Raw genomic sequence first — 14,447 nt, 5'->3', positions numbered from 1 at the left:
TTGTTTGTTTCATTTCAAATCTTTTGTGGTGGTGTATAGAGCCAAAAATGTTAAAATTGTGTCGATGTCCCAATATTTATGGACCTGACTGTATATATTTGTGGTCATGGCTACGGCCAAGAGATGCCTGAAGAACCCTGGGGAGAGAAACAACGGGAACAACCTAACCCAGCTAGGCGTGTCTTAACTAACCTGACTAAATGGCTGTTGTGTGCCCTAAGCCATGATCGAGGGTAGGCCTATAAGTGGGCATACCCTGTGGAAGTGAGAAGCTAAGGGAGGGAGGGTGGGGCACATGAGAACGCACGTCTGTGAGTGAGGCTGTGGCTCGTATATGAAGGGCCTCCGCCCCTCCCACAAATGCAGGCTGACAAATCAGCCTTACCAACTTGTGGTCATGGCTACGGCCAAGAGATGTCCAAAGAACCCTGGGGAGAGAAACAACGGGAACAACCTAACTGTCACGACTGTGACTGATCCAGACAGGTCTGGGAGGAGAAGGTCGCAGCGACTTGCTACTCGCGATAGCTTGTGAGTTTGCTCCGTGGTTCAGGATATGTCATCTGGGTTTTGCCTTGTGAACCTTTTTGTCCTGACTGGGAGTTTGTAGGCATCCTTCTCAGGTGAGTCCTGTCTGCCACTCCCAGCTACTATATTAGTTTCACTCTCACTTGCAGTCATTGCCAGATATAGTCCTTACTTCCAGTGCTACTCTGACCTTGGAATGAGATCGTTTGATGGTGTTGCTGTGGAGCTCTTGTCCGGCGTGGACTGTCGTGTTTGGGATCGCCTTCTCTGCTCGTGACTGGATAAGTCTATCTCTGCTGTTGTTTGTTTGTTGCTGTCTTCCCCTGTTGTTTTCCTAGACGTGAGTGATGGTGACTAGCGCTCCCATCGGCCTTTCCCCAGTCCAGTCTTGTTAGGGCGACTGAGGGTTTAGGCATCCTGCTCGCCGCACGGGTTCACACCCCGTCTAGGGTATCAGGGCAGACAGGTGCCAGCTTAGGGTTAGTCAGGGGTGGCCATTCTATTTCCCATCCGTAGATAAGGGTCCCCCTTCCCCTCCGTCTGGTGCGACACGACTGCTGCTTGGATAGCGGTCGTGACAGTATATCTGGCCTTTTAAAAAAAAAAAAAGGGACTTTTTTTTTTTTTTTTTCTTTGTTGCTTGCTGTTTTGCTTTGTATTTTGTCTGTTCCACTATGGATCCGGTTTCGGTTTTGGCGAAACAATTACAGGGGTTATCCCTTGAAGTGGCAGGATTAAAAGCAACAGTGCTGCAGCAGCAATCCTTGGGTTCCACCGTTGCTACGGGAAACCAAGGTACTCCTGAGCCAAAAGTGGCTTTACCTGATAGGTTCTCTGGAGGGAGAGACCAATTTGTAACCTTCAGAGAAGCTTGCAAATTGTTCTTCAGGTTATGCCCTAGATCCTCCGGTGGTGAGGAACAACGGGTGGGCATTGTAATTTCTCTCCTGCAAGGAGATCCGCAGGCTTGGGCTTTCTCCCTACCATCAGACTCTCCGGCCTTACGATCAGTGGAGGAGTTTTTTGAAGCCCTGGGTCTCGTGTATGATGACCCGGACAGGGTCTCACTGGCTGAGTCTAAGCTACGTAGACTTCGGCATGAGAACCGGTCTGCTGAACTATATTGTTCCGAATTCCGTAGGTGGGCTACTGATACGTTATGGAACGACTCGGCCCTTAGTAGTCAGTTCTGCCAGGGGTTGTCTGAAAAATTAAAAGACGCGCAGGCGGTATACGAGGTCCCTGGGTCTCTTGAGGCTGCTATGTCTCTGTCCATAAGAATCGAGAGACGACTCAGGGAGAGACTATTACATTTTACGGAGGCCTCAATAGGGCAGGGATCGGTCTGTTATGGTCCAGTCGAACCAATGCAAATAGGGGGCGCCACTAGACGGGTGAATCCTCCTAAATTCCGCCGTAGGTCAGAGGTTTGTTTTCGTTGTGGGGGGAGGGGTCATTTTGTAAAGGTTTGTCCCTCAGAACCCAAGAGACCACAAACTAAGGAGCCGCCGGAAAACTAGAGTCCCCAGATTGAGCGGAGGAGAACAGTCTGGGCGTATTTGTTTCCTCCATACGCATGTCTCAGTTTTTGTTGTCCGCTACCGTTGAGGCGGGCAATAAAACTGAGATCTGTTCCGTCTTTTTGGACAGTGGGGCGGGGGTCAACTTGGTGGATTCACGGTTTGCTCAGGCTCTGGGTTTTACTCCGGAACCGGTATGCAGAACTATTCCTGTGTTTGCCATCGACTCCTCCCCTCTTACTCAGAGAGAGTTAACTCAGATCATCCATAATATCCATCTGCAGGTAGGGGACCTCCATAAAGAGCATATCTCTTGTTATGTCCTGGGCGGTCTTCCGGCTCCTATGGTATTGGGGCTTCCCTGGCTGGTGACTCACAATCCAGTGGTGGATTGGCAGGCCGGGGAGATTGTGGAGTGGAGTGAACATTGTAAGGACAACTGCTTGAGTAGTAGGTGCTCTACACTCTCTGTAACATCTTTACCTGCCTTTCTGTCAGATTTTATGGATGTGTTCTCTGAGAAGGGTTGTCAGGGGTTACCACCTCATCGTCCATATGATTGCCCGATTAACCACTTCAGCCCCCAGTGCTTAAACACCCTGAAAGACCAGGCCACTTTTTACACTTCTGACCTACACTACTTTCACCGTTTATTGCTCGGTCATGCAACTTACCACCCAAATGAATTTTACCTCCTTTTCTTCTCACTAATAGAGCTTTCATTTGGTGGTATTTCATTGCTGCTGACATTTTTACTTTTTTTGTTATTAATCGAAATTTAACGATTTTTTTGCAAAAAAAATGACATTTTTCACTTTCAGTTGTAAAATTTTGCAAAAAAAACGACATCCATATAGAAATTTTGCTCTAAATTTATAGTTCTACATGTCTTTGATAAAAAAAAAATGTTTGGGTAAAAAAAAAATGGTTTGGGTAAAAGTTATAGCGTTTACAAACTATGGTACAAAAATGTGAATTTCCGCTTTTTGAAGCAGCTCTGACTTTCTGAGCACCTGTCATGTTTCCTGAGGTTCTACAATGGCCAGACAGTACAAACACCCCACAAATGACCCCATTTCGGAAAGTACACACCCTAAGGTATTCGCTGATGGGCATAGTGAGTTCATAGAACTTTTTATTTTTTGTCACAAGTTAGCGGAAAATGATGATTTTTTTTTTTTTTTTTTTTTTTCTTACAAAGTCTCATATTCCACTAACTTGTGACAAAAAATAAAAACTTCTATGAACTCACTATGCCCATCACGAAATACCTTGGGGTCTCTTCTTTCCAAAATGGGGTCACTTGTGGGGTAGTTATACTGCCCTGGCATTCTAGGGGCCCAAATGTGTGGTAAGGAGTTTGAAATCAAATTCTGAAAAAAATGACCTGTCAAATCCGAAAGGTGCTCTTTGGAATATGGGCCCCTTTGCCCACCTAGGCTGCAAAAAAGTGTCACACATCTGGTATCTCCGTACTCAGGAGAAGGTGGGGAATGTGTTTTGGGGTGTCATTTTATATATACCCATGCTGGGTGAGATAAATATCTTGGCAAAAGACAACTTTTCCCATTTTTTTATACAAAGTTGGCATTTGACCAAGATATTTCTCTCACCCAGCATGGGTATATATAAAATGACACCCCAAAACACATTCCCCACCTTCTCCTGAGTACGGAGATACCAGATGTGTGACACTTTTTTGCAGCCTAGGTGGGCAAAGGGGCCCATATTCCAAAGAGCACCTTTCGGATTTGACAGGTCATTTTTTTCAGAATTTGATTTCAAACTCCTTACCACACATTTGGGCCCCTAGAATGCCAGGGCAGTATAACTACCCCACAAGTGACCCCATTTTGGAAAGAAGACACCCCAAGGTATTCCGTGAGGGGCATGGCGAGTTCCTAGAATTTTTTATTTTTTGTCACAAGTTAGTGGAAAATGATGATTTTTTATTTATTTATTTTTTTCATACAAAGTCTCATATTCCACTAACTTGTGACAAAAAATAAAAACTTCCATGAACTCACTATGCCCATCAGCGAATACCTTGGGGTCTCTTCTTTCCAAAATGGGGTCACTTGTGGGGTAGTTATACTGCCCTGGCATTCTAGGGGCCCAAATGTGTGGTAAGGAGTTTGAAATCAAATTCAGTAAAAAATGACCTGTCAAATCCGAAAGGTGCTCTTTGGAATATGGGCCCCTTTGCCCACCTAGGCTGCAAAAAAGTGTCACACATCTGGTATCTCCGTACTCAGGAGAAGGTGGGGAATGTGTTTTGGGGTGTCTTTTTACATATACCCATGCTGGGTGAGATAAATATCTTGGTCAAATGCCAACTTTGTATAAAAAAATGGGAAAAGTTGTCTTTTGCCAAGATATTTCTCTCACCCAGCATGGGTATATGTAAAATGACACCCCAAAACACATTCCCCACCTTCTCCTGAGTACGGAGATACCAGATGTGTGACACTTTTTTGCAGCCTAGGTGGGCAAAGGGGCCCATATTCCAAAGAGCACCTTTCGGATTTGACAGGTCATTTTTTTCAGAATTTGATTTCAAACTCCTTACCACACATTTGGGCCCCTAGAATGCCAGGGCAGTATAACTACCCCACAAGTGACCCCATTTTGGAAAGAAGACACCCCAAGGTATTCGCTGATGGGCATAGTGAGTTCATGGAAATTTTTATTTTTTGTCACAAGTTAGTGGAATATGAGACTTTGTATGAAAAAAAAAAAAAAAAAAAAATCATCATTTTCCACTAACTTGTGACAAAAAATAAAAAATTCTAGGAACTTGCCATGCCCCTCACGGAATACCTTGGGGTGTCTTCTTTCCAAAATGGGGTCACTTGTGGGGTAGTTATACTGCCCTGGCATTTTCCAGGGGCCCTAATGTGTGGTAAGTAGGTAAATGACCTGTGAAATCCTAAAGGTGCTCTTTGGAATATGGGCCCCTTTGCCCACCTAGGCTGCAAAAAAGTGTCACACATGTGGTATCGCCGTATTCAGCAGAAGTTGGGGAATGTGTTTTGGGGTGTCATTTTACATATACCCATGCTGGGTGAGAGAAATATCTTGGCAAAAGACAACTTTTCCCATTTTTTTATACAAAGTTGGCATTTGACCAAGATATTTCTCTCACCCAGCATGGGTATATGTAAAATGACACCCCAAAACACATTCCCCAACTTCTCCTGAGTACGGCGATACCAGATGTGTGACACTTTTTTGCAGCCTAGATGCGCAAAGGTGCCCAAATTCCTTTTAGGAGGGCATTTTTAGACATTTGGATACCAGACTTCTTCTCACGCTTTAGGGCCCCTAGAATGCCAGGGCAGTATAAATACCCCACATGTGACCCCATTTTGGAAAGAAGACACCCCAAGGTATTCAATGAGGGGCATGGCGAGTTCATAGAAAAAAATTTTTTTTGGCACAAGTTAGCGGAAATTGATATTTTTAATTTTTTTCTCACAAAGTCTCCCTTTCCGCTAACTTGGGACAAAAATGTCAATCTTTCATGGACTCAATATGCCCCTCACGGAATACCTGGGGGTGTCTTCTTTCCGAAATGGGGTCACATGTGGGGTATTTATACTGCCCTGGCATTCTAGGGGCCCTAAAGCGTGAGAAGAAGTCTGGAATATAAATGTCTAAAAAATTTTTCGCATTTGGTTTCCGTGAGGGGTATGGTGAGTTCATGTGAGATTTAATTTTTTGACACAAGTTAGTGGAATATGAGACTTTGTAAGAAAAAAAAAAAAAAAATTCCGCTAACTTGGGCCAAAAAAATGTCTGAATGGAGCCTTACAGGGGGGTGATCAATGACAGGGGGTTGATCAATGACAGGGGGGTGATCAATGACAGGGGGGTGATCAATGACAGGGGTGTGATCAATGACAGGGGGGTGATCAATGACAGGGGGGTGATCAGGGAGTCTATATGGGGTGATCACCACAGTCATTGATCATGCCCCTGTAAGGCTTCATTCAGACGTCCGGATGCGTTTTGCGGATCGGATCCATCTATCAGTGCATCCGTAAAAATCATGCGGACATCTGAATGGAGCTTTACAGGGGGGTGATCAGGGAGTCTATATGGGGTGATCACCACAGTCATTGATCATGCCCCTGTAAGGCTTCATTCAGACGTCCGGATGCGTTTTGCGGATCGGATCCATCTATCAGTGCATCTGTAAAAATCATGCGGACATCTGAATGGAGCTTTACAGGGGGGTGATCAGGGAGTCTATATGGGGTGATCACCACAGTCATTGATCATGCCCCTGTAAGGCTTCATTCAGACGTCCGGATGCGTTTTGTGGATCGGATCCATCTATCAGTGCATCCGTAAAAATCATGCGGACGTCTGAATGGAGCTTTACAGGGGGGTAATCAATGACAGGGGGGTGATCACCACAGTCATTGATCATGCCCCTGTAAGGCTTCATTCAGACGTCCGGATGCGTTTTGCGGATCGGATCCATCTATCAGTGCATCTGTAAAAATCATGCGGACATCTGAATGGAGCTTTACAGGGGGGTGATCAGGGAGTCTATATGGGGTGATCACCACAGTCATTGATCATGCCCCTGTAAGGCTTCATTCAGACGTCCGGATGCGTTTTGCGGATCGGATCCATCTATCAGTGCATTTGTAAAAATCATGCGGACATCTGAATGGAGCTTTACAGGGGGGTGATCAGGGAGTCTATATGGGGTGATCACCACAGTCATTGATCATGCCCCTGTAAGGCTTCATTCAGACGTCCGGATGCGTTTTGCGGATCGGATCCATCTATCAGTGCATCCGTAAAAATCATGCGGACGTCTGAATGGAGCTTTACAGGGGGGTAATCAATGACAGGGGGGTGATCAGGGAGTCTATATGGGGTGATAACCACAGTCATTGATCATGCCCCTGTAAGGCTTCATTCAGACGTCCGGATGCGTTTTGCGGATCGGATCCATCTATCAGTGCATCCGTAAAAATCATGCGGACGTCTGAATGGAGCTTTACAGGGGGGTAATCAATGACAGGGGGGTAATCAATGACAGGGGGGTGATCAGGGAGTCTATATGGGGTGATCACCACAGTCATTGATCACGCCCCTGTAAGGCTTCATTCAGACGTCCGGATGCGTTTTGCGGATCCGATCCATCTATCAGTGGATCCGTAAAAATCTTGCGGACATCTGAATGGAGCTTTACAGGGGGGTAATCAATGACAGGGGGGTAATCAATGACAGGGGGGTGATCAGGGAGTCTATATGGGGTGATCAGGGGTGATCAGGGGCTAATAAGGGGTTAATAAGTGACGGGGGGGGGTGTAGTGTAGTGTAGTGGTGCTTGGTGCTACTTTACTGAGCTACCTGTGTCCTCTGGTGGTCGATCCAAACAAAGGGGACCACCAGAGGACCAGGTAGCAGGTATATTAGACGCTGTTATCAAAACAGCGTCTAATATACCTGTTAGGGGTTAAAAAAAACACATCTCCAGCCTGCCAGCGAACGATCGCCGCTGGCAGGCTGGAGATCAACTCTCTTACCTTCCGTTCCTGTGAGCGCGCGCGCCTGTGTGCGCGCGTTCACAGGAAATCTCGGCCATCGCGAGATGACGCATATATGCGTGACTCTGCGCAGGGCTGCCACCTCCGGAACGCGAATCTGCGTTAGGCGGTCCGGAGGTGGTTAATCTATTACCTGGGGCAAAACTACCTAAAACCCGGTTATACAATCTTTCCGGCCCGGAGAGGAAGGCTATGAAAGATTATATTTTGGAGAGTTTGGCTAAGGGACACATCAGACCCTCTTCTTCACCTGTGGCTGCAGGGTTCTTTTTCGTTAAAAAGAAAGATGGGGGCCTACGTCCTTTGCTGGATTTCCGGGAATTAAACCGGATAACTATCCGAGATCCCTATCCTCTTCCTCTCATTCCCGACCTCTTTAATCAGGTTGCTGGTGCTAAATGGCTCTCCAAAATGGATCTCAGAGGAGCCTATAACCTGGTTCGCATCAAAGAGGGGGATGAGTGGAAGATGGCTTTTAATACTCCGGAAGGGCATTATGAAAATCTGGTCATGCCATTTGGTCTTACTAATGCGCCTGCGGTATTCCAACATTTTGTCAACGATATTTTTAGTCACCTTATCGGGAGATTTGTTGTGATATATCTTGATGACATCCTGGTCTATTCCCCGGATCTGGATACACATAAGATCCATGTGAGACAAGTGCTGCAGATATTAAGGGCCAACAAATTGTTTGCTAAGTTAGAAAAATGTGTGTTCGCCGTAAAAGAACTGCCATTTCTGGGGTATGTGTTGTCAGATTCAGGTTTCCACATGGATCCAGAGAAAGTCCGGGCAATTATAGACTGGGATCTGCCTGAGAACCTGAAGACATTGCAACGCTTCCTGGGGTTTGCCAATTTTTATAGAAAGTTTATAAAGAACTATTCCTTGGTGGTCAAACCACTGATGGACATGACCCGAAAGGGATCCAATTTTTCCAAATGGTCACATGCAGCCAAAACTACCTTTGCATCTCTTAAGGAGAGATTCACCTCGGCCCCTATTGTCGTACAGCCAGATGTCTCGCTTCCTTTTATTGTAGAGGTTGACGCATCAGAGGTGGGGGTGGGGGTGGGAGCGGTACTATCTCAGGGCCCGTCCCCTGGTGAATGGCGTCCGTGTGCTTTCTTTTCGAAGAAATTGTCTACTGCAGAAAGGAACTATGATATTGGCAACAGGGAACTTTTGGCTATTAAGTTGGCTTTTGAGGAGTGGCGTCATTTTTTGGAGGGGGCGGTTCATCCCGTCACGGTGATTACTGATCACAAAAACTTATTATATCTGGAGTCTGCTAAACGTCTAGACAGGCTCGGTGGTCGTTATTTTTTACTAGGTTTAATTTTGTAATAACCTATCGCCCGGGGGCAAAAAATACTAAGGCGGATGCATTGTCTCGAAGTTTTCCTGGAGGGGGTGATGTTGAGGTACCAGAGCCCATTTTGCAAAAGGGGGTGGTGGTCTCTGCATTACACTCAGGTTTGGAGGGGAGGGTGTTGGAAGCTCAGGGGGACGCCCCGGCCTCCTGCCCCTCGGGTAAACTGTTTTTGCCAGAGAATTTACGACTGGAGATACTAAAAGAACACCATAACTCCACACTGGCAGGACACCCAGGTAGTAGGGCAACCTCTGAGTTAGTGTCTCGTCGGTTCTGGTGGCCTAAATGGCGCCAGGAGGTGTTGAATTTTGTGTCTGCATGTGCTACCTGTGCTCGTTCTAAGGTAGATCATACTCGTCCGGCAGGGCGTCTTTTACCTCTGGCCATCCCCAACAGGCCTTGGACGCACCTGTCAATGGATTTCATTACGGATCTACCCGTATCAGCGGGGAAGACTTTTATTCTTGTTGTTGTTGACAGATTCAGTAAAATGGTGCACTTTATTGCTCTTGCTGCATTGCCTAATGCTAACACACTGGCTCAGGTTTTTATTGACCACATCGTGAAGCTTCACGGGGTCCCTTCCGATATTGTTTCGGATCGTGGTACCCAATTTGTTTCTAAATTTTGGAAAGCTTTTTGTTCTCGTTTAGGGGTTCATCTGTCGTTTTCTTCATCTTTCCATCCACAGTCCAACGGTCAGACTGAACGTACCAATCAAAACCTAGAGACATATTTGAGATGCTTTGTTTCCGAAAATCAGGAGGAATGGTCATCTTATTTACCGTTAGCCGAGTTTGCCATTAATAATCGTCGTCAAGAATCCACCGATAAGTCACCATTTTTTGGTGCGTATGGTTTCCATCCTCAGTTTTGTACGTTTAGCGAGGGGGGGCCGTCTGGGATTCCCGAGGAGGAACGATTTGCGTCTTCACTTTCTTCAGTGTGGCAGAGTGTGCAAGAAAGTTTGAAGAGAATTGGTGGTAGATACAAACGTGCGGCTGATAGGAAGCGCTCTGAAGGTCCGGACCTTGGGGTGAATGACTTGGTGTGGTTGTCTACCAGAAATATCAAGTTGAAGGTTCCCTCGTGGAAATTAGGTCCGAGATTTATTGGTCCTTATAGGGTAATTAAGATCATTAACCCGGTGGCTTTTCGTCTGGAGCTACCTCAGACTCTAAGGATCCATAATGTCTTCCACAGATCTCTGCTTAAGAGATATGTAGAACCTCCTGAACCATTGCCACTACCGCCTCCACCGGTGGTTGTTGATGGCAGTCTTGAGTTTCAGGTAGAAAAGATTGTTGATTCACGATATGTTCGCCGCTCTCTTCAGTACCTGGTGCACTGGAAAGGTTATGGTTCCGAAGAGAGAATGTGGGTTCCAGCATCAGAGATAAAAGCGGACAGACTCATTCGGGCTTTTCATAGCTCCCATCCGGAGAGGCCTGGTCTTGAGGGTCCAGGGGCCCCTCGTAGAAAGGGGGGTACTGTCACGACTGTGACTGATCCAGACAGGTCTGGGAGGAGAAGGTCGCAGCGACTTGCTACTCGCGATAGCTTGTGAGTTTGCTCCGTGGTTCAGGATATGTCATCTGGGTTTTGTCTTGTGAACCTTTTTGTCCTGACTGGGAGTTTGTAGGCATCCTTCTCAGGTGAGTCCTGTCTGCCACTCCCAGCTACTATATTAGTTTCAGTTTCACTTGCAGTCATTGCCAGATATAGTCTTACTTCCAGTGCTACTCTGACCTTGGAAGGAGATCGTTTGATGGTGTTGCTGTGGAGCTCTTGTCCGGCGTGGACTGTCGTGTTTGGGATCGCCTTCTCTGCTCGTGACTGGATAAGTCTATCTCTGCTGTTGTTTGTTTGTTGCTGTCTTCCCCTGTGGTTTTCCTAGACGTGAGTGATGGTGACTAGCGCTCCCATCGGCCTTTCCCCAGTCCAGTCTTGTTAGGGCGACTGAGGGTTTAGGCATCCTGCTCGCCGCACGGGTTCACACCCCGTCTAGGGTATCAGGGCAGACAGGTGCCAGCTTAGGGTTAGTCAGGGGTGGCCATTCTATTTCCCATCCGTAGATAAGGGTCCCCCTTCCCCTCCGTCTGGTGCGACACGACTGCTGCTGGGATAGTGGTCGTGACACTAACCCAGCTAGGCATGTCTTAACCTGAGTAAATGGCTGTTGTGTGCCCTAAGCCATGATCGAGGGTAGGCCTATAAGTGGGCAAAAACCAAGCCAAGTAGGGTAGAAAAAGAACTTGAATGGCATGTGCAAACTGATCCCCAAGCCAACTGCAAGGCGTAAGGGATCTAGAGCGAAAATTCGGGGTGTGTGAGGCTAGGCCAGAAGGAGACCTACAACCCGTCTTGTGGATGACAAGGCCAGAGACATGATGCTCAATATTGCGGATACTGCCCCCGAAGCGGAATGGAGTACCGGGAATACGTTGAGAAATGGATCATGAAAACCAACTGAACCTGTAAAGTTTTGGCTTTAGTGCGAGTACTGGCAATGCCCTAGCCTCAGGAGATCGTGGGACCAAAACCTAACTGCCTAAACTATGCAGGAATGAGGGCCAAAGAACCATGTAGATAGGAAGAGAATCCTTGAATAGTTCCCAAGACAACAGCTATCTGCTAGCCGTGGTCCGTGTGTTGTTCTACTGTGTGCCCCTGAGAATTGTTTTAACGCTTGAGACGTGAAGACCGACCTACTATCTGAATCTTCTACCGTGAGGAAATTCTGGACCTTGTCAAAAATCCGATTCAACGTGGTTGTAGGGAGTCTGAGGTTAGGCCAAATATAATTGAACTGTGTTGTGAGAGAGTCTAAGGCCAATATGGCAATAAGCTAAGAAGGTCATAATGTACGAGGTCCTGTCGATGTCCTCCCGTGGGTGAAGGAGTGCAAATTTGCTATTAATGCTCCGGCCGTTTTTGTAACTTGTAACCGTTACTTTTGCACGAGAGACTTGGCTGAAGAGATGTTTGCCTTTTGACCGTGATCAGAGATTGAAATGCTGGAGAGGATAACCCTGCTTGTTCCTCCCCCCGCATAACCTGAAAGAAAAGCATGGAGAATTAAAAAAAGACAAAGCAGCTTCGACAAAAAACATTTTTCATTTTTTTTTACTGCTTGGACCTTGGATGGAAGGGGCGACCGAGACATTGCGTTCTGAAACACTTGTAGCGGGGGAGCGACAGACATTAGCGTTAAATAGTGAACCCGAAGAACGTGACAGGCAACAGACATTTGATAAACGAAAGCTTGAATAAACGTAACAGTCAATGGACATTCGGGATTAATAAAAGTAAGCTTTAATAATAATGTAAACAGGCCACAGACATTATAAATGTAAAAAACTCAAGCTTAAGTAACGTAAACAGGCAACAGACCTTAGTAGTTAGTAAACATAAACCTGAATAACGTAAACAGGCAACAGACATTAGTGGTTAGTAAACGTAAGCCTGAATAACGTAAACAGGCAACAGTAACCAATTAACGTAAGCCTGAATAACGTGAACAGGTAGCAGACATTAAAAGTTAGTAAACGTGAGCCTGAATAGCGTAAACAGGCGACAGACATTAGAAGTTAGTAAGGTAAGCCTGAATAACGCAAACAGGCAACAGACATTAGTAATTAATGAACGTGAGCCTGAATAACGTAAACAGGCAACAGACCTTGGTTGATAGCAAACGTAAGCCTGAATAACGTAAACAGGCAACAGACATTAGAAGTTAGTGAACGTAAGCCTGAATAACGTAAACAGGCAACGGATATTGGTAGTTAGTAAACGTAAGCCTGAATAACGGAAACAAGCAACGGACATTAGAAGTTAGTGAACGTAAGGCTGAATAACGTAAACAGGCAACAGACATTATAAGTTAGTGAACGTACGCCTGAATAACGCAAACAGGCAACAGACATTAGAAATAAACGTAAGCCTGAATAACGTAAACAGACGACAAACATTAGAAGTTAGTAAACGTAAGCCTGAATAACGTAAACAGGCAACAGACATTAGTAGTTAGCAAACATAAGCCTGAATGACGTAAAACAGGCAACAGACATTGGTAGTTAGTAAACGTAAGCCTGAATAACGTAAACAGGCGACAGATATCAATCAACGTGGGCCTGAATAAAATAGACAGGCGACAGAACAATACTGATTAATGAACGTGAGCCTGAAACGTGACAGGAAACAGACATGATGATTGATACCATAGGCCAGAATAACGTAAACCGGCGACAGACATTGAATAATAAACGTGGACCTGAATAACGTAAACAGGCGACAGACATTGGAAGTTATTAAACATAAGCCTGAATAACGTAAACAGGCAACAGACAATGGTAGTTGGTAAATGTAAGCCTGAATAACGTAAGCAGGCGACAGATATCAATGATCGATGAATGTAGGCCTGAATAATGTAAACAGGCAACAGACATTGGTGGTTAGTAAACGTAAGCCTGAATAACGTAAACAGGCAACAGACATTGGTGGTTAGTAAACGTAAGCCTGAATAACGTAAACAGGCAAAAGACATTGGTAGTTAGTAAACATAAGCCTGAATAACGTAAACAGGCAATGGTAATCAATTAACGTAAGCCTGAATAATGTAAATAGGCAACAGACATTAGAAGTTAGTGAACATAAGCCTAAATAATGCAAACAGGCAACGGACATAGAATAATAAACGTATGCCTGAATAGAGTCAACAGGCAGCAGATATCAATGACCAATGAACGCAGCCTGAAAGACGTAAACAGGTGACAGACATTAATGATCGATAAACTTAAACCTGAACAAACAACCAGGCAAGAGACATTGGACGGTGTGATGAGCGTGAGCCTAACAACGTGACAGGCAGCAACATTGATAATTTGAAAACATGAGCCGGATGAATCTACCAAGTGATGAGAACTGATCAACTATGAGGGGAAAGAAGACGACCCTCGCCAGAAACCCCGAGTGTAAAAAAATATATATATATATTTCTTTTTTTTAAGGCGACTGAGCTCACATTCACGGACTGCCAGACTGCTGCCTCCGGCAGTGGCAAAACAATGTTATTGAGCCCTAGCGCCTGCTCCAACTTGAGACCGACTGCAGACTAAAGTACCTGTCATTTCTGCTGGCCAGAGGATGATGGTCACTGGCTGGACTGGAGCGGTAACTGGGGGAGCCCTGAAGCTGGTTTCTCCAGCAGCCCTCGTACCGGCGAGGGCCACCAGGCGAGCGGCGCCGGCCTGAGTACCGTTAATGTGGGAACGGGGAGCGGGGATCTGGAACGGCGGGTTCTAGAGCGAGAGTGCCGGGTCTGGAGCAGGAGCGGCTGGGACTGGAGCAGGAGCGGGATTGGCCTCGACTCTCAGAGGAGTGGCCATGGCGGCAGGGGGGTGGTGGAGAGGAGGGAGTGGCTGCCTGGAGAACGGCGGCGTCTGCCGGGAA

This window comes from Bufo bufo, chromosome 6 (assembly GCF_905171765.1).
Source record: "Bufo bufo chromosome 6, aBufBuf1.1, whole genome shotgun sequence".
Taxonomy (NCBI): Eukaryota; Metazoa; Chordata; class Amphibia; order Anura; family Bufonidae; genus Bufo; species Bufo bufo.
This window is presented reverse-complemented; position numbering follows the sequence as displayed.